Raw genomic sequence first — 27,680 nt, 5'->3', positions numbered from 1 at the left:
ACTTCTTCTAGAAGCACTTTTGAATCGTCATAACATAGTTTTACGATTTAACTATACATAATACGAAAGTGTGTTTGTATGTTTTTCTGTCAGGTCGCAATAGTGGGGTAGTATTATATGATTTTTGTGTTAGAAGATAGCTAGGAGGCAAGAGAGTGATATAAGCTACTTTTTAATTTTTATATTGGTCATGTCATTTCTATGGGATTTTTTTTTAATTATTACAGGAAATCGTGGGCGGAAAGCTAGCTCGTTTATAAGAAAATAAATCATTTTAAACATAAATCTAATCAATACATAACATTCCACGATATATTAAATAACACTTAAGTCCTAAACGATCAAAAAATAAATTCCATAATTTCAATATCAAGCCCAAAATATAAAAATACCGTCAAAAAAACACACTCTAAGCGTTCGGAAGCGCTTTGAAGCTATTTTTAGTCTGTGCCACTGTCAACTGTCAAACGCGATGACAGATGGCGCCAAACGCGTGCAGGCGAGGATTTGTGAAATTAGGCCACTTTCACATGAACAGCGGTTGTGTAGATATGTAATACATATAAGTATATGTATTTGGTATGTGTACTTAAAGTTTCTAATTGTCAATTTGCTTGTAACTTACGTAGTACGCACATTATATACAGGTTAGGTTGGTGGTTGTACCTATTGAAAAGTGTATTTTAAAATACCTAGTGACTTTCTTTCTTATATAACCTGTGTCAATGGAAGAAATTCTGAGAAAAGTGAAAACATTTTAAACAGGCTCAAAGAAACTTACTTATTTTAGAGTTTGTTTATAATAAATTAAATTTGATCTAATCACCCTAAAACGCAGCTTGTGTGAACACGCTCTAACATTCTATATTCGGTAATCGGCATTACAGCGAAAGGCACGTTCCAGCTATTAGGCTCAGTTTTAAATATCGAACTATATAGTTTGACAGTTTGCTTTTTTAAATCGTCATAGATAATCAGCAAAGGGCTTGGCGGCTTATGGGATATTGAGGTTTTTGAACGAGCTGTCATTTAGAAGGCTGGGATTTTGGGCAACTTTGTGTCTGTTCAATTATTATATAATTTCTATTATATTAAATAATATCGCTTCCATAATATCTTTTATCTATGATACAACAAAGAATGTACATTTTATACTATGTAGGTATTGTAGGTGTACTATGTAGTTCTTTACTGACCTCTCAAGTAAGATTATTTATTTGATTTTTCTAAATATTTCGTGTTTTGACAGCAGAAAAATTTAAAATATATTAATATCAAAGCCTGCCATATTTTTTAGTAATAATTATTTTTTAAACTTAAAAGGGAATTTCAAAGATATTTAGAAATTAAAGAAAGAAAGGTAGTACCTAAGACAAAAGATTGCGAACAATCCATTTTATTTGAATACTAAATTCCAAGTCTGTCACAATGTGAACTAAGGGAATATTGATGTTACCGTTTTTCACTAAATATTATAAATAACTCGTCCTTATTACAAGGGGATAGAGTTCATTATAAATGGTCTGTGTTCGCGGTAATGAGGTAATGACGTTTGAGAACAATGCAAGGTATGGAGCTGATGTTGTTTTAATTATTTTTTTCTTTGATTAAATATTGTGACATTGTATTTGTTGTCTTAGAATATCACTGGACAATGGTTTACTTGTGCTTTGTTAAAACTAGTTGTTTTAATAACAGTACATTTTATATAGTTTTAAGGCCTTTTTTAAATTATAGTTTGAAAAGAGGATTCAATGTGAGAATTTTTTATATTAAAAATTCGATAAAAAAGCGAAATTGAATCATGTTTCCTATCCAAATCATTCGATAATTTATATTTTAAAAATTCTTATTTGTAAAGCATTTGAATGCTATAAAACTAAATATCGAAACTTCAAAAGGATTTATTGTATCTATCAACAAAGTAATCATGATTGTATTAATTTCTTTTACTTTCTTGAATTTCAATAAGCAATTCAAACTGTGGAGTCGCTTATTCTGTGAGATTGCGACTCCACAGTTTTTTGTTCCATTGATACATCGCAAGGCGGAGTTTGAAATTTATGACGATCACCCCCCTTCCGTTAAGCTAACGGTAAAAGGTAAATAAATTAACTTAATACAACTTATTAAGTGACTTAACGTGTTCTGATTTATATATAACTTAAGGCTGGCTTTAGTTTCAATTCAACTTGTGACCCAAAGTTAGTTATTTGAGCTTACAATGACATTATGGTGGTATTTATTTAACTTGAGTAGGTATATTTTGAAATATAAATAAATTTTGTATCGCTATAGTATTATGATAATGATTTAAGACTACGCAATGCCTATGCTTCACAGACTACGCACTTTTTTAGGGTTCCGTAGCCAAAATGGCAAAAACGGAACCCTTATAGTTTCGTCATGTCCGTCTGTCCGTCTGTCCGTCTGTCCGTCTGTCACAGCCGATTTACTCGGAAACTATAAGTACTACAGTGATGAAATTTGATGGGAATATGTGTTGTATGAACCGCTACAAAAATATGACACTAAATAGTAAAAAAAAGAATTGGGGGTGGGGCCCCCCATACATGTAACTGAGGGATGAAATTTTTTTTTTCGATGTACATACCCGTGTGGGGTATCAATGGAAAGGTCTTTTAAAATGATATAAAGTTTTCTAAAAAACATTTTTCTTAAAGTGAACGGTTTTTGAGATATCAGCTCTCAAAGTCGTAAAAAGTATGTCCCCCCCCTCTATTTTTATAACTACGGGGTATAAAATTCTAAAAAAAATAGAGGTGATGCATGCTAATTAACTCTTTCAACGATTTTTGGTTTGATCAAAGTATCTCTTATAGTTTTTGAGATAGGTTGATTTAACTGTAATTTATTATATTTGCTGCTACGGAACCCTTTGTGCGCGAGCCCGACTCGCACTTGGCCGGTTTTTTTAATACCACATAAGTATTTTTAAGATTGTATTTGTAATGTGAAATGTCCGTGTGAGGCTATGTGCCATTGAATATACGTTTCTTTCTTTCTTTTCTCTTTTTCTTGCAATGCCGGCAGTTTTACTATTGGATAAAAAACAAAACGATTTTAAAAACGCATTGAAAAATGTTTTTGAAGTGAAATTTCTTTAGGCGCTTTGAGAGTAAAATTTCAAGGTCGCATCATGGCTATTCCGTCACGTCATGAAGTATGGCGACGATTTTGGTATCTTTGAATCTTGACAAAGAAGTTTCACTTCTGACACGTGTGTATGATATTACGATTGATCTGTGATGACAGGCGAAGAGAGGAAAATTTTTATTTTATTATCTCGATAAAGCAATCTATATGACTTATCTTATTCAAAACAGAACAAAGGCGATTAAACTTGATCTTAGGTTTATTTTTTTTTTTTTTTTTATTGGTAATAGGGAAGCGATTGACCACAAGAGGTATCATCATTTAACATTTTGTAACCTTAACTTACGATTTATAATATTATAATTAAAATTTTGATAAATCGACGCCGTCCTATTCATAATAACCCGTTCACAGATATAAATTCGTTCCATTGTTAACAATTTATTATCATTACGTCACCATGACAGCTCGCACAACAATTAAAAACAAAACTGTCACTTGACATTCCCGCCAAACGTCGACGAGTATTTGAAAAAAGAACGCGACGAACGCGGCATAAATAAGTACGTCTCAGCAAATTACCCGGGGACGATTGATGGCAACATGGGACGCTGGCTGTCTGCGTATTTTCCTTTGCCTGAAATTAAAATTTTTAAACGTCTGTTGTCTATGCTCGGTTTTGGAGGTAAAATTGTTGTTTATGGTTATGAGTTTGGTGATTTTTGATTGAAGCTTTCGGACTTTAGAGGTAAATCTTAATCTTCGTACTAATATTATAAATGCGTAAGTTTGAGGATGGATTCGTTACTCTTTCACGCAAATACTACTGAACCGATTACAATGAAATTTGGTATGTAGGTAACTGAAGAACCAGAATAAGACATCTAGTCTACCTATTATCCCGAAAATCTCACAGGAACGGGAACTATTCGGGTTTTTCTTTGAAAACGCGGGCAAAGCCGCGGGCGGAATTCTTATAATATTACAAACATAGATTTTATATTATTTTGTTTGTAGCGATATTATTTACTACTCAAAAGATTTAAAACAGTTTTACCGCGAAGCCTATATACGATTGACATAATATTACTCCTTTTTAATCTATATTCAATCCAAACGAAGCCAGGAGAACCGCCTAGTTAATCATATTAATGTGTAATTGATTAAACTTTAAATATATTCATGGTATAGCATGACAGTCGTTACGCATACAAATTCGCAGCCCCTTTCATCCCTTAAGTTTTGTTTTCACGACAAAACGTAGCCTCTATTAGACCGGGAGATACTGACACAAAATTTCGAGTCATTTGTAACAGGATGGCGGTTCTACAGGGGGTCTTAGTACGCAATGATAAAAAGAAAAATGATGGTGTGATCGCTGGTATCGGTGGTTTAGTCTCGTGGGCGTTAGCCGAACTCGTCGGAAAAATAGCGAAAGTCAAACGATTTGTAACACAAAAATTTTAGTATTTACCGATAGCCCATAAAAAAGAAGTAGGCGGTAGTGTCATGCCATACTTTTCCGGTGTGACTTACAGCCCGCCATACCGACGCGAATATGTTGATTTAAATAAAACAATTATTCAACCATTTGTACCAGGCTAACTTTTGCACAGGTAACCATCGTCGTGCAGCCATTTACGAAAATCGCCATGCCATACTTTTCGGACGATTCCAAATGGTCGCCATACCGCCGAAAATCTGCAAAAAAATTTTATTTCGCCAAACTTTTTGTACCAGTATTGCATTTGGATTTTTGGAGAGTATTTGATAAAATGTGACCATTATTATATTTGCCATACTTCTAGTAGGGGGAAAAAGTGCTGTCATACTTGAAAAATTAATTTAGTATTAATTTATATAAGTGAAGATTTCCAACACCTAGATCTTTGAAATTTTGTATTTATATTCTTTGATCCTCAAACTTCCAGGAAAAATAAGTGCCATACTGTTACAAATCGTTTGACTTTTGCTATTTTCCGTCGAGTTCGACTAACGCCCACGCGACTAAGCCGCCGGTACCAGCGTTCACACCATCATTTTTCTTTTTGTCATTGCGTACTAAGAACCCTGTAGAACCGCCATCCTGTTACAAATGACTCGAAATTTTGTGTCAGTATCTCCCGGTCTATATCCTTCAAAGGATCAATCTATCTTTGTATTAAAATTCATCTAAATACATTCAGTGATTCGGACGTGATGATATAACATAGATACCTAATGAACTAGATATATACACATGTTTTGTAAGTTTGGTAAATTGAAATAATTTGAATTGGATAGGTAGTATACCTATAATTAAAATTACATTTATTTGCAAGAATGCACTTACAAATATTATAGGTGTTGTGTTGTTATACATAAATTTATACATGTATAGCCTATAGCACTCAGGGATCATGTACATATCCAACGGTGTAATAATTTTTGAAATCGGACCAGTAGTTCCTGAGATTAGCGCGAACAAACGAACTTTTCATCTTAATAATAGATATTAAGTTAGAATTGATTGACTTCGATTTTTTGAAGTTAAATAGATTAAACTTAAACTTAAATCAAGTTTAAGTTAAAAGCCGCCGACATAGCAGTGAATGTAAGTTGAAAAAGATAAAGGAAGATCGTTTAAAATGTAACTTATGTTCGACTGAAGGTAGCTTATCTATGGATAAGGTATCGATAAGATAGTTAAGTTATGGCCTATATTACAGATATGTTAAGTAATTCTTTAAGTATTTTAAGATAATTAGATACATAGATAATGTTTTTTCTATACATACACTCATGAAACTATTGTATTGTCACCGATTCTTGATAAGTACAAAGTATGAATTAAATCTGTCCGTTTAAAGTGGGTCAAAATCGAGTCTAAAGGAGTTGGTTACATACAAACATACAGGTGAAGCTAATACATATAAGTGTCTTAAAAAAACACATAATTTCTTAGTAACATAGGCAATATTTTTGTTTGATTCATCCCGGGACTGAGCGCCAAGTATTATATAAATACTAGCGGTCCGCCCCGGCTTCGCCCGTGGTACATATGAAAAATAGATGTTGGCCGATTCTCAGACTTACCCGATATGCACAGAAAATTTCATGAGAATCGGTCCACCCGTTTCGGAGGAGTATGCAGACTAACATTGTGACACGAGAATTTTATATATAAGATATAAAATTCTCATGAAATATCTATTAATATTTCAAAGGTGTTTCCTCAAGTTATAAAATCGCCTTGATGACACGTGTTCAACATATGTTTGGAACAAGGAATGGAATGGAGTAGATATTGATCCATAATTTTTAAATAAAAATAATTTTACATAATTATATTCGCCTATCGCTCCTTTTATAATATAACTAGGTTCAACGTTTCTATTTTTAATATTAGTTTTTTTTTTGTATTAAAACGTCTGCGATACCGTAGAAATTGTTAACGAAATAATACCTAAAAATTATCAAAATTCTTCTCTCTTTCACATTACATTTGTTTTTGGTGTTGCTATCAATTTTATTAACTAATTACTGACTTCTACAACTAATTGCTACTACACTTATATTGATGCGTAAGTAGCCCATAGCTTCATTTATTTACCAGAACAAATGTCACGTGTTAAATAAAAAATGTAACAACATCGACTCCATTCATTTGAAACAAGCGTTGACAGTATAAAATTGGTTTAGGATATCATGTCTACTTGAAAGTTTTTATCCTTTTATTTTTATTAATTTTAAATAGAACTGCTGCCATATTTGTTACTTTCATAAAACGGTTTTCTAATTTGACGGGTTTAAATCCGTTTAAATTATAATTACGTTGTTTTATTATTTTGTAGGTATGTTCTTATTCTTTAATCTTTGTTATTTTAACAGACCAAACTGCTGACTGGATTTTGATGAATTTCAATAGTTTGTATATTCATATGTTTGTATGGAGCAAGGGTGTGAAATTAGACTGAAATTAAATGTGCTCACTAGCCTTTCGCCCACAGCTTCGCTCGCGTAGTCAAAGGAAAACGTGCATAGTCCCAGTTTGTGGGATTTTCGGGATATAAACTATCCTATGTGTTAATTCAAGTTACCCTCTATGTGTGTTCCAAATTTCATGAAAATCGGTTCAGTAGTTTTTGCGTGAAGGAGTAACAAAATTTATAATATTAGTAGGATAAATAATATAATTGTAGTGCCCTAAAAATAACAAATGTATGTACATATTATAAACATAGTAGTATTTTAGTAGGTACTATTTTTATATCTATTACAATTTTCGTCCAGAAATCGTACATTAACCACTGGGGCAAGGGGCATACCCCACAAATTGTCCCCAGTTCCCCACCATTAGCGGCAATGTTCTTATTACGGTGACATTTGCTGGCTCAGCTTAATTTAGCGGCCATGTTACGATTACCTTTCTGTTCAGTGGTTAGGTTTGGTTGGTTTAGGTTCGATTATAAATTATGTTGGTGAACAAATATTTTTGTATATTCTGTTATTTGTAATTGTTTAAATGTGAAGATAGATTAAGTAATTGTTTATTTTATTGTTTTTGGAGTAAGGCAACGATTTTGGTATTTTTGAACCTCGCCAAAGCAGTTTCACTTCTCACACGTGTGCTCGGCACACATATGCTCTTTTTTACTATTTGTGAAAAACTCTGATAAGGCTATCGGTGTTGTTTATTAACGTAAAATTAAGTAATAATACTAATTTACGTGTGAACTTAGAAACAATTTAACTAACATAGAAAATAAGGAGTATTGTATCATAAAAAGCTGTTGAAATTCAATGTTCAATTATCCAATCAAATCAAATCAGACGAAAACTACCGATTTAAAACCTAAATAAAACTCTATAAATAATAAATATAATAATTGCTAAGTAAGCTTCCGTTTGTCGATAATTCACATCACTAGAACATCACTAGTAATAACCACAGGACGCCCTTTGTGGTAGATTGTTTGCTTACAACACTGCAGGTGTAGGCAGAGAGCTGGTTGCTAAAAGTAAGCTAAACGCTTTTAGGCGTTACAATTTCGAGTAAGAACTAGTTAAAACTGACTTAGATAGTAAATACCATACCTATGTGCATATTATTTTCACCATCATTACTATTATTCTCTATTCAGACACATTTCGATAAAAATTAATAGGTATGAAAAGTGTACCTGCAATGTTTTGTAGCGAATGTCATTTACCTATCATGATAAAATGTATTTTTTATTCACTACACTATCGATTTTTTAATAACTTTCTATTATTAGTATCTAATAGGTAATAACTTCTTTTTAGGGATTTAATTTCCACATGAATGTAGATTCAGTTTTATTTTTTACCACTGGTATCTTCTATTTATTCCCTTATTGATCGAATTAGTCAAAGTCCGCTAATCGAATGTTTATATTTGTTATAATATAAAAATGCAACCGTCTCCCGCACTATAAATTAAAAATCACTAACCAAGCATAAAACTCCTGCAGCACTCGCACTAAAGGGTGCATGTTTTAACACTACAAGTGACACTTACTAAAGATGAGAGAAAAATTATTTCCCTACGCAAATATGAAAAAATATTATATTTTATATGTTCGTTCGTTCGTTCGTTCGTTCGGTGTTGATGGGAAGTCGAAAAAATATTATTATTATGCATGGAAGTAGGTTCGAATCTCGTGCCAATAAATCTTAAAACTTTATTATTTGTTATTTTACTAAAAACATACTAAAAATAATAAAATTCCATGGCAGTTTCGGTTAAATAACAATCTATTTATTGCATTAAGGTGATGAATTAATTTTTCTAACATTTACGGCCCTTTTCAAACCTTCGTAATTTTTATATTATTAAAGTTGTCGTGATGAAAATTCTTGACAAGAAAGTTCAATAGTAACACAATACGTCTACCGTTTTAGAAACATGATTCCATGATATTTTCTCGATAGAAAAAAAATACAAAGTTATCATTGTTATTTTTTTTTAATCTCTGGCATCTTCAAAATAACAAACGTAAAGTTACGACTTTTTGGATATTAACTATAAAATATACAACCTATACGTCTACCGTGTTAGAATTTTGAAATATGCGATGGTTTTGAAATAAACAAGAAATACTTGAAATTAGCGCGCGACCAGCCAATATAGCGAGAGCCGCCCTGTACCTTCATACCCCGATCGCTGCACGAGTCATTCCCGCTACGGCCGTCACACGGGGAACTTGTGTCGCTCGCGCAATCGTAAAAAAGGGTGACAACACGATAAGACAAAATGAGACAAATGGGGACAATAAAGAAAATAAGAAGAAGAAACATAAAGGTTGGAGGAAAAAGAATGCTTACAATTGGAACAAATTAATGAAGTAAGTTGGTTTTATTTTAAATTTGATGATAATTGTATTATAGACGATGTTTGATATGTACCCCTGTTTTAAGTACATAACGAATGTGTAAGATTTTTTCATTTATAGCATAAATAATCTGTTCAGAAATCCGGAATCCAGAAGGAAAATAAACCCACTGATTGTTCACAATGTGAATCCACTCCTTCGTAAGTACCTTTATTCAGTCAAAAATGTAATATGTTATCAAAGCTCTACTGGTTTTATCGCATGATCAGGGCCGAGCCGCCCCTGTGTGCGAAGTGTGCGGCGCACACAGGCGCCAAGACAATAGGGGCGCCGCGCCGCCACTGCCACCAAAATTATTTTTGTTACCTATATGATTGTTTTTTGTAGTGGAGTATCGACAAGTAAGTAGGTACAATAGGCGCAACATAGGCCTTGTAAACAACAAAACATCTATAACGCTTATTGAACAAGTCTCTCAATATTTAATGTTTATTATTATTCACGTTTATGGTTTCATTTTACGTTTAGGGTTTTAGTTTACATTCCTTACGAGCTCAACGCGGCAGTTCTTTGAACCATAGAAAAAGTACTAGTTATTTTAAACCGTAGAGGCGCCGAGTTGGTATGAGTATGAAATTAGTCCACTCATTTCGTCCGAAAAAAAGGCAAATAAAAGAAAGTGAATTTGCGCATCTATTTTTTTGATATGTTGTAGGGGAAACCTAGAAAAGCTTATCTTGAGTTTTTCGACCAAGATTTCCTATGAGCTTTCGTCGCCATCTTGAAAAAAGGGGTAAAATTGGTTTTTCGGCAATAACTCGGCTATTCGATGAAATTCGGAAATCACTTATAAGACACTTTTTGTTCCTTTTTTAATGTTCTACAATTAAGTCCTGACCATTTTTACTGTATCGTGCATAGTTATCGAGATATCGATTGATAAAGTAAAAAAATATTGTAAGACCTGGCATCCGTTTTGACGAGTGTGTTTGCATTTTTTCAATTACAAAATTTTCTTGAAACCATTTTTCATTCATTTTACCGTGTGTTGTACTTTTTTTCGCTCAAATGTACAGTTCAACTTTTTTTTTACTGCACAAACAAATTATTTGTTTAATAAATATACTTTAGTGTGATCTTTAATTTGTTCTAAAGTCTGGTCTATGTACTTATTTTTTATCCCATCAATTTCCTAAACAATTTCCCATTCGATTCGCCATGCGAACACAACCGAGCGAGCAGCTCGCTCGACGGTGAGCGTGAATTCACCGACTCTGCGGCGCGCTGGAGATCGTAATTTTTGTCCAACTAAAAAACTCCAAAAAGAAAATTGTAGGTCTGAAATCTGAATATTCTCTACAAGTTCGAATTCTACGATTTTTTAAATACATGTATATGTATTAGATACATATACATAATGTAGGTATATGTATTATGTCATAAACAAAAAAAGCAAAAAACTAAAAATGTGTCCTGAATTTTTGAACTGAAACTTCTTTATCGGGGTTGGAAAAAAATTGAGTGTTACATTTTTTCGTTACGCGTGACTTTTTCCGTTACGCGCCATCTTTTTCTTATCCCTACCACGCGTGATTTGACGTATTTCTGTAAAGTTGCATACCTATCGTAAATTATTTTTTGAAAAATAAGGTCATAAAGAAGTTTCACTTCGTACGTGTGTACACTAGTACACGCACATATTTTTTTTACTTTATCGATCAATATCTCGATAACGATGCATGATACGGAAAAAATGGTCTAGACTTAATTGTAGAACATAAAAAAAGGAACAAAAAGTGTCTTATAAGTGATTTCCGAATTTCATCGGATAGCCGAGTTATTGCCGAAAAACAAATTTTACACCTTTTTTTTTAAGATGGCGGCGAAAGCTCATAGGAAATCTTGGTCGAAAAACTCAAGTTAAGCTTTTCTGGGTATCCCTACAATATATCAAAAAATTAGATGCGCAAATTCACTTTTTTTTTTTAGTGTAGTGGACTAAATATGAATGAGTGAGTATCTGAACGCAACCCGATGCGATGCGTGCGACGCAAGCGGGGCCCGGGGGTGGGGTCATGGGTATTCCCCGATTTTAACGAACGAGATAGCTAAGGCAAAACAAAACAAATGAACAATCATTTGATTGAAAGTGTGTGTGTGTAAGGTGCGCATTGAATTTTTATAAAAAAGAAGCGCTTCATAGGCTTCGCACACAGGCGCTGCCGGGGGTCGGCGCGGCCCTGCGCATGATTCCATTTTTAGCAAAAAGCAACAAAGTGCAAAGAAATAAAAAATCATGGTGAACTTAGTGGAAGTATGGCGGACATAATATGGAACAGGAGCTCATTGGAGTAGTATTATATTTAAAAAAAATACGAAATAATTTCAAGAATTACATTTCTTAGAAGGTGGTAGATAAGTATGTTGTATAAAGAATTTGATGTTGATATTTATTTCATTTATACTTACTACACCTGTGCGGGAAATTGCTTAGTAATAAAACAGGTTTATATTCATATTTACATAGTAATGTGAGTTTTCATTTCGAAAAATTTTGTGTAAGTATATTAAATTGAGTTCCTGGGTGATCTGGAAACACAATTGGGCCCGGAAGATGGCGCTGCAGTCACTCCTCCTAATGACATGAACCGATTTGGATGAATATTTGTGTGCACATTTCATTTTTGTGGGATGATTGGTTGATTCGCTTTCACATTAGCTAATATTATGTATTTTTGTTGTTAGAAAGTAAACTTAATTTAATGTTTATAATACATTATTATTGGTATAAATAAGCCAGTGTTCGTCTCACATTGCTGTACCTGCCTACCTACCCTACCAGGGCCTAACTTTGTTCTGGCTATTTTATTTTGATTATTTGTAATGAATAATTACAATTATAATAGAGTGCAAAAAATAAATACATGCGTCAATATATTTTTTGTTTTTTTTAAACAATTTTTTTATTTAAAAAAATATCATTCCGACCGCGGCTTAGCCCGCGTGGAATTAGATTATATCGTGAATCCTGTCTTATCCCACAGAAGTGTTCAGTTCGGATAAAAAGTATCCTATGTGTAAATCCAGGCAATTAGCTATATTTTATCAAAATTGGTAATGTAGTCTTGACGTGATTAAGTAACAACTAACAAAAAAATATACAAATTAACATCCAAAGTTTCGCATCAGTTTTACTGTATTAGTGATATCTTCCACTCTTGACTTTGACTGAGAAGAATTAGGGTTTATATCTTCTTTCAGAAATATTACCTTTCATTTCTGGGCATGACGTAATATCTACGTCAGCATCAAATTCTATCTAAATCCATTCAGTAGTCCGCGTTATTGAGTACCATTTCATTTTTTCAGAGTAACAATATTTTTTGTTATTTTAAAGATTATTTATAACCTGTATTATTTTGTAATAAAGTAAACATTACGAAATAATAATAATTATTAATAATGTCTAAGTAGTTGTTAAAAAGAAGATTATTTGTTTATAAGCAAGAAAATAAAACCAATAAATCAACAATTAAATATATGTATAAGAATATTATAACTGTATGACGACTCCATACATGTTTGTCCCGAGTCGGCCAGCGGCAGCGCGGCGAGTTTGCAAGAATGACTTCGCGCACACCCGCGTTCGCGATAGCGAGCTATTAGACTCCGCCCGCCAAGCAGTAGATTTTTTTTTGTGTATCGTCTTAAGGTATTTTAAATTGTAATATGTAAATTGTATGAAAAAATAATTATAGCATTATATTCGTCGCAAAGAAACACATTTTTACATTATACATAATATCTCCTATTAAAATCTTCCGTGTACGGGACAGCCCCAATGTAATCATGCGCTGTATAGCGAGTCGGCTCGACTGCTGGTATGTATTAACTACTAGCGGTCCGCCCCGGCTCCGCCCGTGGTACATGTTTACGTTTTCTTTACATAAGAACCATCCTCGTACTTCAAGGAATATAATAAAAAAAGAATTATCGAAATCGGTTCAGCCGTTCTCGAGTTATGCGCTTACCAACACATTTTGCGATTCATTTTTATATATAAAGAAGACGATTTTATATATAGTTTTGACCTCATATTGGTTAATAGCTACCCCAAAAACTACCCACACTTGCAAATGTGTTTGCTATGTAGGAAAAGTTCAGATTTAAGAGTATCCTAGGTAATGTGTTATGTGACGAATACCTATAATTTATTTCATTCCAACTATTTTTCGGAATAACATACATTTACTAAGAATTGTATACAATGCCGGATTTAATACAGTGCCGGTAACATCATAATATGTATGATAATAATTCTACATTTCTTAAAAAGCTTTGATATTGTATACAATTCATAGATTATTATTCAATGAAATAATGATGTAAAATAGTCACACTTTTTTAAGTTGTTTGAATATACTAACATACTTATTAGGATCGTACCTACTAATAAAAGTAACAAAATGAATTTTTAAAGTTCCTAGTAATCTTCTGGAATCAATTTCAATAAAAATACATAATATCAAAAATTAAAAATAATATCAAGTATGAAGATGGTCTATAAAATGGAATGCGCTATGTTTACGTGAGCGTGATATTGCCGCGAACAAAGTTACGTCGTTAGATACCTAAATTTGAGTAACGCAGATTTGTGACAGCGTCCTTAACCACTGCTGCAAACTGTCTGCTTCCTTGATAGCTTTGTAGCGGCGGAGTGCATTTCTAGCAGTCTTAATAAATTGTATTTTTACTAACATAATTTTTAAGTTATTAATTGTACTAATCAAAATGAGTCCTGGTTACTTGAATAAATGAATGAATTATTAAATTATTATTATTAAAACTAAAAATACGAATCTTACATCTTACTATACCATGTTTTATCACTCAACAACAATAGGTACCTTCATAGCAAAATACACAATACACTTACATATAACTTAACTATAACTTAACAAACTTATGTTTCAACCCTCTGTCCCATTTGGCCCTTGCCCCGGTCAAGGGGTAGCCAGGATTATATTCCACCCTTAACTTATAAAATAGATCTAAGAAGCCTTACTTGAAATCCAATACTGTGTTAAAGAGCGTTTAACCTTAACTTGGTTGGTTAAAATTGTAACTTAACTGTACGAGTATGACGGAACTATCTGTGTGCAAAATTACATTCAATTTAGTTCAGTAGTTTTAGGGATAGGGGAAAAATAGACACGTTAACGTAAACAAAGAAATCTATGCGTTTTGTAACAGCACGCTACGACCAATAGGAACGGAGTAGCAATGAAAAATATTGTAAAAATGCGGGAAATATTGCTTTTAAAAGCAGACGAAGTTGCGTAGGTCAGTAGGTATATAATTTATTAGGTTTTAGGCAAAGCGGGTGAAGTCGCGGGCGGAAAGATATAGTATTATCCGTATAAATAAACGTTGAAATTGTATATGAAGTAGAAATATTGTTCGTGATTACTCCGCGGGTCCATAGATAAATATATCAATGTCCGATCTATTACAGTAAAAGTTCTTTATTCGCGGGCAATAGGTTCCGTAAATGTGCCGCGAATAGAGAAACCGTGAATATGAAATGGTAATTTGTATGGGGTTATAGGGGATACGTTCCTAGGTGACGAAATAAGGAAGCAAATACATAAAGAAATCAGTTTTATTGAAATTTTTGACCATACCATATCATATCATTAATTACCATTTAATTAGGTATTATCTTCAGGTTTAGGCAATGGCTTAGCACTTTTTACTCGTTTTTTAGTCGACATTATAAATTCGTAGTTGTAGTTCAGGCGTTTTCTAAGGATAAAAATTGATTTTTATTTAGGTAAATACCTATATGTATGTACTGATGTACCGATTCGATCCGCGAATTAAGAATTTTGGGCCGCGAATATAGAAATTAGGTCGCATTTTTTCCACCCGCGAATAGTGAAACCGCGAATGAAGGAAGCGCGAATAAGGAACTTTGACTGTACTTAATAAATCCCAAATAACATATAACCGGAAGTGACGAATAAACTCAACAGCCATCGGAAGTCGTAAAAATACCGCATTAATTGAGATTTTTTAAAAACGATCGGTATTTTTCGAGTTTCCGGTATAAATGTGCTATACTACAGTATGTTTTGTAAAAAAAATATTTTTATACTAGCTGGAACCCGCGGCGGCACTCGTGGTAGGTAAAAAGTAGCCCATGTGCTAATCCAGACTATAATCTATCTCTGTACCTTTAATTCATATCCGAACAGCTGTTTTGTGTCAAAGAGTAGCAAAAGTGTAGACATACAAACTTTTGCGTTTATAATATTAGTAGGATACGTCCCCATGATGTCATAAATCAGTATTAATTCCAGAATGGAAAAGTGACAGCGCTATATACGTCACATAGCGCCATCACTTTCCCATACTGGAAATAATGCTGCTTTAAGCCGTCATTATAACAAGATAGTAATATCAGTAGAAATAGAGGATTATAACTTGTAAGATAACTAAACTATGACTTAACTTAACTATAACTTAGTATAACTTGAAGCCAACAAAAAATACCGACATAAATTGAAATATACAGGGTGGGTAAGATTAACATTGCAAACGATTTACGGACGGCCTTTGGGAGCATCCTTTGAATTGTTTAATAGTTTGCTTAATCTGTGCTCAGGTGATTTGAGGGAGGCCATCACACCGTAGCGAGCAAGAAATGAAATATTGATTTTAATTTTCATGAAGAAAAATTCTACTGTTGTTGTACATTTCACTTAGAAAACTAAGTCACCAAAAAATTTCCCGATTTCAGTATCTTCAAACTTTATTTTAGAATTAGGTAACTACCTAACTCTAAAAACTTACAACTTTAAAGATAAAATTTTGTCAAGATTCTTGGTTTGTGATTTTAATCGAATATTATAGAAAATGAAGGCTTTTAACATTTTTGAAACTTAAGATAATTAATGTATTGATAACCCTGACGATTCCAACGTTTTATAGTATAAAAATAAAAATAAAATTTATAGCGTGCGCGGTTACAGACAGACTGACTGAAACATCATGACAAATATGATTATAAATAAAATACCTTTAAAATCTTCAATTTATACATTACTCTAACATAATTGTGTCCACAATATTCACATATTCATAAATCTTCTTATATACAAAAATGAATCGCAAAATGTGTTGGTAAGCGCATAACTCGAGAACGGCTGAACCGATTTTGATAATTCTTTTTTTATTATATTCCTTGAAGTACGAGGATGGTTCTTATGTAGAGAAAACGTAAACATGTACCACGGGCGAAGCCGGGGCGGACCACTAGTATTAAATAATTATTATTACCCATATTACGCTCCGGTGTAACACACGGCACATAAACCGATTACATCGCTAATTCCTATCAAACTAATAACAGCATCTGTGTTAACATATTCTATGACCAGATGTCTAAGAACTAAGGCCCTAAGAGACGATATGATAGGATCAGTTTTAGTTATAGAATTCAAGTTTTGGGATAATAAATAACGAAATTTGAACTAATATTATGAAAAGGGAGGATTTGAATATCTCTTTGTTTTTACATTTGACAATCTATACTTAATACTAGCGGTCCGCCCCGGCTTCGCCCGTGGTACATATTTCGCAATAAAAAGTGGCCTATGTCCTTTCTCGGGTATCAAAATATCTCTATACCAAATTTTATCATTGGTTCAGTAGTTAAGGCGTGATTGAGTAACAGACAGACAGACAGAGTTACTTTCGCATTTATATTATATATTAGTATATTAGTATGGATGTGCTATTTATTAAATAGGTTTGAAGTTGGTGCCGAACATTAAGCACTTAGTATTAAGCCCGTGCACCGACATCAAACCTTTTTAATAAATAGCACATATAAATAATACTTATGTAGTAAATAATAATGTCAAATCTTTTTTATTTCTTACTTTTCCGTTTTTGAATTCGGTTGTTTTTAACGCAGTTATTTTTATTAGTGAAAATTAAGCTTTCCGTGCGATTAGAGCTTTTTATGAAAATTAAGCTCTCCGTGCGATTAGAGCTTTTGTGAAAATTAAACTCTCCGTGTGATTAGAGCTTTTTGTGAAAATTAAGCTCTCCATGCGATTAGAGCTTTTTGTGAAAATTAAGCTCACCGTGCGATTAGAGCTTTTTGTGAAAATTAAGCTTTCCGTGCAATTAGTTTTTTGTGAAAATTAAGCTCTCCGTGCGATTAGAGCTTTTTTGTGAAAATTTAGCTTTCCGTGCGAATAGACCTTTTTGTGAAAATTAAGCTCTCCGTGCGATTAGAGCTTTTTGTAAAAATTAAGCTCTCCATGCGATTAGAGCTTTTTGTGAAAATTAAGCTCTCCGTGCGATGAGTTTTTTGTGAAAATTAAGCTCTCCGTGCGATTAGAGTTTTTTGTGAAAATTGAGCTCTCCATGCGATTAGAGCTTTTTGTGAAAATTAAGCTCTCCATGCGATTAGAGCTTTTTGTGAAAATTAAGCTCTCCATGCGATTAGAGCTTTTTGTGAAAATTAAGCTCTCCGTGCGATTAGAGCTTTTGTGAAAATTAAACTCTCCGTGTGATTAGAGCTTTTTGTGAAAATTAAGCTCTCCATGCGATTAGAGCTTTTTGTGAAAATTAAGCTCACCGTGCGATTAGAGCTTTTTGTGAAAATTAAGCTTTCCGTGCAATTAGTTTTTTGTGAAAATTAAGCTCTCCGTGCGATTAGAGCTTTTTTGTGAAAATTTAGCTTTCCGTGCGAATAGACCTTTTTGTGAAAATTAAGCTCTCCGTGCGATTAGAGCTTTTTGTAAAAATTAAGCTCTCCATGCGATTAGAGCTTTTTGTGAAAATTAAGCTCTCCGTGCGATGAGTTTTTTGTGAAAATTAAGCTCTCCGTGCGATTAGAGTTTTTTGTGAAAATTGAGCTCTCCATGCGATTAGAGCTTTTTGTGAAAATTAAGCTCTCCATGCGATTAGAGCTTTTTGTGAAAATTAAGCTCTCCGAGCGATTAGAGCTTTTTGTGAAAATTAAGCTTTCCGTGCGATTAGAGCTTAATGAGAAAAATTAAGCTCTCCATGCGATTAGAGCTTTTTGTGAAAATTAAGGTCACCGTGCGATTAGAGCTTTTTGAGAAAATTAAGCTTTCCGTGCGAATAGAGCTTTTTGTGAAAATTAAGCTCTCCATGGGATTAGAGCTCTTTGTGAAAATTAAGCTCTCCGTGCGATTAGAGTTTTTTGTGAAAATTAAGCTCTCCATGCGATTAGAGCTTTTTGTGAAAATTAAGCTCTCCATGCGATTAGAGCTTTTTGTGAAAATTAAGCTCTCCGAGCGATTAGAGCTTTTTGTGAAAATTAAGGTCACCGTGCGATTAGAGCTTTTTGAGAAAATTAAGCTTTCCGTGCGAATAGAGCTTTTTGTGAAAATTAAGCTCTCCATGGGATTAGAGCTCTTTGTGAAAATTAAGCTCTCCGTGCGATTAGAGTTTTTTGTGAAAATTAAGCTCTCCATGCGATTAGAGCTTTTTGTGAAAATTAAGCTCTCCATGCGATTAGAGCTTTTTGTGAAAATTAAGCTCTCCGAGCGATTAGAGCTTTTTGTGAAAATTAAGCTTTCCGTGCGATTAGAGCTTAATGAGAAAAATTAAGCTCTCCATGCGATTAGAGTTTTTTGTGAAAATTAAGCTCTCCGTGCGATTAGAGCTTTTTTGTGAAAATTTAGCTTTCCGTGCGATTAGAGCCTTTAATGAAAATTAAGCTCTCCATGCGATTTTATGCGGTTATTAATTCGGCCAGTATATATATATTTTTTTTATGTATGTACACCGATTACTCCGAGGTTTCTGAACCGATTTACGTGATTCTTTTTTTGTTCGATGCGGGATGGTGTCGAATTGGTCCCATAAAAATAAAAATAATTTTATTTTATGAGCATTTTTGTCTGTACTCGATGACTAAGTTGATATGTAGCAAGTAACTTTGATTCACTTCCCGGTAACCGATTGAGCTGAAATTTTGTATATGTATGTAAATTTGATAGCGATGAAACATTATCATGACATGAAGCTGATTTGATGATGGAATCGGAAGGTGGCCATAGGAACTCAGTAATATATTGACTCAACTTTATCGAGTTTGGGCTCGTTTGATTCGTGCATTGAGATAATATTAATATGGAGTCGATACCGCCTACACCACTTATGTTCCACTCAACATACGTCATGTGGCGTAACTGCACTCAGTCGCTTGCTCGCTCATTGGCGCGAACGTCACGCTCATTTTTTATTTGTTTTAAAGTGAAACGCATCAAATATGCCTACGTGTGTGTTACGATATTGCACAAATAATACAAATAATACGGAAAAGTGCAAAGGAATAACTTTTCAATCAGTAAGTAACTAGATAATAATTTTTAAAACTTAGTTTGAACAAAATTTTTGGCGGGCGACATTTTGCGTCATTTGTCATAGATTAAAAATTTAAGATATGACATTGGGCATGAAATAAGTGTTGTTAGTAATATTTGCTGGCGTATATTTTTATAGTATAAAATAATAATTTTACATATTTAGAAAAGCATAGACTGGTTGTTAATTGAAAAAAGGTGAAATCATGAAATATGAAAATCAATTACTTAATCACCAATTTTTTTTTGTTAATTGATTTTAATCAATTTTAATTGATATTGTATAAGCTACTGACTTGAACGTATAATTGAATTATTATTTATTTATCTGCACTAATATTATAAAGAGGAAAACTTTGTTTGTTTGTTTGATTGTAATAAATAGACTCATAAACTATTGGACCGATTTTGATGAAATTTGGCACAGACAATCTTTAGACCCTGAGAAAAAACATAGGCTACTTTTTATTGCGAAATATGTACCACGGGCGAAGCCGGGGCGGACCGCTAGTTCAGAGATTAATATTTTTTCTATTCAAGGTTTCCATGTCTGGGTCGTGAAGAAAGGGAAAAATGGGTAAAATTTGTCCAAAACAACCGCAGTGAAGAAACCTGGTTACCATCCGATAGAACTAGCGTCTGTTCATTGCATTTTCGCGATGAGGATAAATATACCACAAAAGCGGGAAGGCGTATTCTAAAGAAGTCTGCTGTTCCTTGTATTGATGTTAGTAATAATAATAAAATTTTACGGATTTGTACAACAAATAAAATATTATTTTAGCCATCACTAACATTATAATTATTATATTTATTTTAGCCGAAGGTGTGCTACAATAGTACTGGAACAATACAAGCAATTTCTGAGCCGGGAACATGTTCTGAGGATGATGAACTAAATATAAATAAACACAATTTTTACACGGCTTTTATTTTTTTTCTAAAAAAGGCTCAATTTGTAAGGAATGAAACTTCCCATAGCCCATATTGAACCTCCTCATCCTATATTATTATGCCAGATATTGTTAGCCCCGCGTAGTAAAGTCAGTTTATATCTAAAATAAATATTAAGTAAGTACAAAGAAAATTTCAAGTCAACGTGCATGTAAGGAGTGGCACCCAATAAAATAAACAGAAAGAAACAAAGTGTCGCCTCTATAGCGGTGAGTCAGTGACATCGCATAATCTATGATTGTCTAGCCGTCATTCGCGCGCCCCGCGCCGCCATCTTGGCGCACAGATTTTGTTCGTGGTGTCTGCTCCATTATTAATATTATCTCAATGGATTCGTGTTGAAAAATTCACTAAAAAGTATTAAATAAAAATAACTGCGTTAAAAACAACCGACTTCAAAAATGGAAAAGTAAGAAATAAAAAAGATTTGATATTATTAAATTATTAAATTTTCAAAGAAAAACCCGCATAGTTCCCGTTCCCGTGGGATTTCCGGGATAAAACCTAGCCTATGTTACTCGTGGATAATGTAGCTTTCGAATGGTGAAAGAATTTTTAAAATCGGTCCAGTAGTTTATGAGCCTATTCATTACAACCAAACAAACAAACAAACAAAGTTTTCCTCTTTATAATATTAGTGTAGATGTAGACTACATAATATTATTGTACATATTTCGCAACGGGTAATTTTTTCAAGAAAATTTTAATTTTGAGTTCGTGTGTGTTGAAGTTTGTATGGTTTCACATTACAACTGCTAAACCAATTTCGACAAAACTATATAACAATACAAGATAAACTATACTATAAAACATACCTACTAATATATGCGCACATTGCAAAGCTAAATAAAGCCGGCCACACACGCGCGACAATGGGTCTGTAAATAGCGACTGGAATGTCGTACTTGTGGTGCTTTTTGTAGGACATCTGTTCACGGATAGACAGACGCGAATTCATTATTCATGTGTTAAATATATGTTTGTATGTGAATTTAATGTATTATTGTGCGTAGAGAAGTAATTAGCATTTGAAGTTTTGATGAGTGTCTGTGTGTGTTTGTTTGTTTCTGTTTTAGACATTTTATTGATTTGATGATCTTTTATAAAATTACTATGTACTATCTACTTGGAAGAAATCCCTCTTTGCGGTCGTATATTCTATGTTAGCTAGCTTTTATTTACCTATTTGTAATGAAGTAATTATCATTCATACATATAGGTAACTAGCGGTCCGCCCCGGCTTCGCCCGTTGTACATATGAAAAATAGATGTTGGCCGATTCTCAGACTTACCCGATATGCACAGAAAATTTCATGACAATCGGTCCACCCGTTTCGGAGGAGTATGCAGACTAACATTGTGACACGAGAATTTTATATATAAGATTATATTTTCCACAAATGATAATTCCCATAAAACATCATCAAAAATGTTTAACTTAATTTTGCTCGAAAGAACCGCAGATATAGAAAATTTACATTCCGTTTAAAATATTTTAAAAACTAAAACATCGAATAATCCACTATCCACTCTAACAATTTGCTAAAAAAACGAATCGTTCAGATCACAGACATAGATAGACTACGCAAGTACCGCGATCTGTATGAAAACCAAGCGTGTCATATTTTTTGTACTGACCTTGACGCGTTATGACGTCACGAGCGCTTTTTAGTGATGGTAATTTCATTTTACGCTAAATCGATTAGGACGCCACTCGCGCGGCGATTCTAGTATCGTCCTATCCCATCGAAGTAAATCGAAAGAAATCAGATCAAATTAGATCTATGTCTAAGAGGTAATTAAATAAATGAATCGTAATCGATTACTAAATCGATTCAAGACAGAAAAATGATAATTACCATAGACAGAGGAATGATAAAATAAATTTATAAACCTTTTAATATTCTAACAAGTAAACTAATGTGTTTTAGCTTTTTCTTACATATGCCCATTGAGTTACCGTGTACTACGTACTAGAGAGGCCATCGAAAGAAAGTAATGAAACTGTCAATCAATCAATCTTTATGTCCCGTTGCATCAATCCATTTTTCTTTTATGTTCGGGTTACTTGGAAAACTGAAAAAACAAACATAGTCTAAGCAATAAGGAGTTTTGACAAAAAAAATCTATGCCTTTTTTTCTGAAAAATTGCTCCTTCAAATTATCATTTTTCTGTTCGATTATAAAATCGATTAGAATCGAGAACTGTTGCATCAAATGAACATCACTAACCACAAAATTGGACAGAAAAATGAGAACAGAAAAATGAGAAGACGCTATTCATTGCTTGTTATCATACGACTCGATCTTTACCGTGCCAAGTAAAAGCCGCAATGTATTCCGAATCATTTCGTATGATTTGGTATCCGTGTTTGTCACGATCGTTTTCCACAGATATTCTTTATTTGATTTTAAAATAAATAGTGCATATTCTGATTAGAAAATTACTTACCGGTGGAAGGAAACATCTCTGCTAACTCGGCCACTCACAGCTGTGGAGTTTCTACAGTTTATAACGGCGTAATTCGGCATTTTACTTTATTCAGCTTCACGTCTTTCCTTGGCGAACTGCAAGCGCGGACTGAGTGTAGGCCAGCGTCAAGTAAGTTTCATAATCTTAGTTTGGACACGGGAAGTACATACACTCGCTTAGTCTATCTTGATACATGTCTGTGGTTCAGATAATTAAAGCCGGCCACACACGCACGGATAAAGCGCGCCACAAATACCGCGACAGGCATGTAACAAACAGACAGACAAAAACTAAATTAATTGTTGTTACACGCGTAAATACTAATGATGGTTATTTTTAGTTTACTGTCTGAGTTGAGACGAACGGTCATGTTTTATATTTAAATTAGCTGCAAAAACAAGATTTTCTTTAGGTAGCTAAATAATATTTAAACTAAGGGAAAAATCAAGTACTTCTATAGCTTATGTGTTAATGTATTAAATATCAGACATAAGCTACATCGTTGCCAAGTATCATCAAAATCCGTTCAGTGGTTTTAGCGTGAAAGAGTAACAAACATACATTTTCAAAAATGTTCACATTTAGGTGTTAGTGGGATAGAATGTGTAGTAGCTGCTCGTCCCGGCTTTTCCTGCGTTAATTGAATAGCTATATTAAATAGCCATATCAATCAAGAATAATATATAGCTTTCTTCTGGGAAAGAATATATCAAAATCGGTTCAGTAGTTCTTGACTTTATGCGTTAAATGATACTTACGAATTTTTTTTGTTTTTAAACATAATAATAGCAATTAATGTAATTTTATATGGCCAATTTAAATAATTTTAATTGTAAAAGTTTTATATCGATAAAACTATTATATTGGGTTCAAACTCAAACATTTATTTATTGAACTATATATCGTCATATTAGCAATTAGTTACTGTCTGTCCCTTTCAATCAATATACCTACACTAGCTGTTCACCGCGGTTTCACCCGCATTGCTCCGCTCCTGTTGGTCTTAGCGTGATGATATATAGCCTATAGCCTTCCTCGATAAATAGGCTATCTAACACCGAAAGAATTTTTCAAATCGGACCAGTAGTTCCTGAGATGAGTTCCTGTTTTGTTTGTTTGTTAGAAAACAAACAAACAAACTGTTCAGCTTTATAATATTACTAGCGACCCGCCCCGGCTTCGCACGGGTGCAATGCTGGTACTAAATACACTACAGAAAAACTGTGAACGTTGTATATAAAAACATAGCAGCCCGCTCCGGCTTCGCACGGGTATAAAATAGATAGCCCAGCGGCCGGCCGGTACCGCCGCAAACGCTACGTCCCGCAATTTTTAAATCTGTAATATCTTCGAAAATATTCACTTAAATCATATGGTGTAATGAACAATGTATTCAAGGTATTTAATTGGTTAAGGATTAATGCTGTATTGGTTAAAATCGCATCGAAAATTAGCCATTATTTGTCGTAAAAAGTAAATGACAAAAAAAAGTTATTGTGGGTTATCCATAAGAGATAGACATATACCATCGCGGACTTTTCTATAGACCTTTTCAATATGTATAATACTTAGTACATTATTTTGATAAAACTCGTAGAGTTCAGCCTGCGTTTGCAATGTAAGCGGAAAAAATGTAATTTTTACGACATCACATTAGAAACCTCAAAAATAACAGTACTTCTCCACTATTTAATGGATGTTATTATACATATAAACCTTCCTCTTGAATCACTCTATCTATTAAAAAAAACCGCATCAAAATCCGTTGCGTAGTTTCAAAGATTTAAGCGTACAAAGGGACATAGGGACATAGGGACATAGGGACAGGGAAAGCGACTTTGTTTTATACTATGTAGTGATAGTATTGATTTTATATTAACATGGTAGCTATGTACCTACATAGGTTGTAGTTGTATTTCATCAAAATCTGATTATCCATTTAGCATATCAAATATGTAAACATGTTCCTGTATTATCTATCTCACAATAAAATTCCATCGAAATCTGTTCATCCGTTTAATTCATACAAATATATTAATACTTGTTAACATTATAATCATAATTAACTTTTAGTTTCTCTAGTTACTATTACTATAGTTGCCATAATTCTACAGGAAAGAAGAAATTTACTAAATTCCTTCTAAATCCTCTTTAAAATCCTGCCCCATGGGAGGAGGCAAATTATATGCTCAGAAAAACGTGCCTCAAGACCCGTGGCACATAATTAAGTTGATATAACTGAATAAATATTATTTTAGCTCGAGGCGACTCCATTGTATTTTATTGCTTATTCTGTTCGTGGATTGTTGAAAAAATTATAAATCCCTATTTATATAGAGATGGATTTTTATTTTATCTTGTACTTTTTTATCGACATGAACGTGTAATTTTTCTTTGTCTATTCTTTATTTTTCTTGTAATATACATACTAGCATTCCGCCCGCGGCTCCGCCCGCGTTTTCAAAGATAAACCCGCATAGTTCCCGTTCCCGTGGAATTTCCGGGATAAAACCTATCCTATGTGTTAATCCAAGTTACTCTCTATATGTGTGCTGAATTTCATTGTAATCGGTTCAGTAGTATTAGCGTGAAAGAGTAACAAACACACACACATCCTCACATAAAATGAATAATAATTTAAGTGAATTGTAAATCAAATAAAAAAATTAGATATCAAATTCAAATACAACTGAATGCTAACTAAACCAAGATGGCCGCCGAAAGCGCGGCAAAATCACATTACGTTTTCAAAATTGCATCCAAGACATATGCAGTGAAGTGCTAGTGCCGTCAATAATTGCAATATATCGATAATTTAATATCGACAGCGTAGTGCTGTAATGAAATAAGTTGCGGTTCTGGTCGCACGCTTTGAATAGGGTTGTCACTGGCTGAGTTTAATTTGTAAAGGGTGTCCGCGAAACAATTTTCGAATTTAAAATTAAATAATAAAAGATTCACAGGTTTTTATATATGTAATTGTTTTTATTTTAAAATAAAACATACAAATGCGGATTTATTTCTTGAAAATAATTGAAGTTAAATGTTTACCACGGAGACGAACACACTCATTTAAACGAAACAATTTATGAAAACTTTTTTGCAAGTTTCTTGCGAAATTCTTCTTATTTCGTTGCGAATATTTATTTTCAGTTGCAATAAATTTGTTTGTTAACGACTTAACGTAGACTTTAGATTTAAGAAATCGCCAAAAAAAAACGTCCGCAGGTGTTATGTCTGGCGATCTGGGGGGCCATGGGATATCACCATAACGACTTATGACTTTTTCGGGGAAAATGCGCCTTACAATGTTCATTGATGCCTATAACAGTAAGAAACTGTCAATTTGATGCACTAAGTAGGTATGGCAGAAAGTATCTCGTGCTAACCCTGCCTATTTATTTAAGTACCTACATTATAGCAGATTTCCTTCACACGTGGGTTTTAAAGTAAGAAAGTATTTAGTGACAGCCCTATCTCTAGCTTAGAATAGACGGGGTATCAATTTCTTCCACTCAGTAAGTATGAAAATAAAGAATCTAGAGGCAGCCCTAACTCTTAGCTAAGATTAAGTACGAAAGATAGATTCCTTACATTTCTCAACTGAAAAACTTTTGTATAGATAAACTATTAAATTACTACAAAAGCAATATTAATCTAAAACGAGTTTAATGTTTGATTCTATAGGTATTTCACTTTTTAATAGTTTTTCTAAGACGTAAAAAGTGTTATGGATAAATATTTAAATCTACACTTCTATATTATTATAATATTATAAAGAGGAAAGGTTTGTAATTATGTATGTGTATGTATGGTTTTCACGCATAAACTACGGGACCGATTTTGATGAAATTTGGCACAGACAATCTTTAGACCCTGAGAAAGAACATAGGGCGAATACGGGCGAAGTCGGGGCGGACCGCTAGTAGGCTATATATACGTACTACGGGCGAAGCCGGGGTGGTCCACAAGTGTTAAGTATTTCACTCTAGATTCTAGTTCATCTCAGATCGATGCAAAAAGTTTCGATATTCAATAGCATTTTATATCGAAAAAATGGCGACAGCCGACCGAAGAAGCGTCGTAAATTTAACGTCGAAGAGACGTGACTGGGCTAGTGATGTGCTGATGTATCGATGTCGATAAATTTATTAAAGTGACTTGAGAAATACCATTGGATTTGATGATAGTGATGATGGTTTAGTAAAATGTAAATAAATGAGAATAATGTTTATTTTTACTATACTTAGATATTAAAAATTGTTTTACGTTTTGTGGTAATTAGCTACAGCATACGCCATTTCTTCTGCGTTGTAGATAATAAGTTCAACATATTGTGTCAAATTGAGTTTAATAATATTAGTTATTAACCGACTTCAAAAAAAAGGA

At 33.4% G+C, this 27,680-nt stretch overlaps 1 protein-coding gene and 1 long non-coding RNA gene across 2 annotated transcripts in view; both read left to right on the top strand.

Moving 5' to 3' along the window:
- LOC149475537 (uncharacterized) overlaps positions 1-27,680 on the top strand; it is a 134,716-nt gene that overhangs the window by 29,445 nt on the left and 77,591 nt on the right. The gene's annotated exons all lie outside the window — the stretch shown is intronic.
- Positions 19,893-20,781, top strand: LOC149475541 (uncharacterized). The gene is made up of 2 exons (XR_016318047.1): positions 19,893-20,591; positions 20,685-20,781. It is a non-coding gene; the product is annotated as an uncharacterized LOC149475541 (long non-coding RNA).

This window comes from Colias philodice, chromosome 30 (assembly GCF_061535455.1).
Source record: "Colias philodice isolate Cphi_HAF_F1 chromosome 30, ilColPhil1 Martin Lab GWU primary, whole genome shotgun sequence".
NCBI lineage: Eukaryota > Metazoa > Arthropoda > Insecta > Lepidoptera > Pieridae > Colias > Colias philodice.
This window is presented reverse-complemented; position numbering and strand designations above follow the sequence as displayed.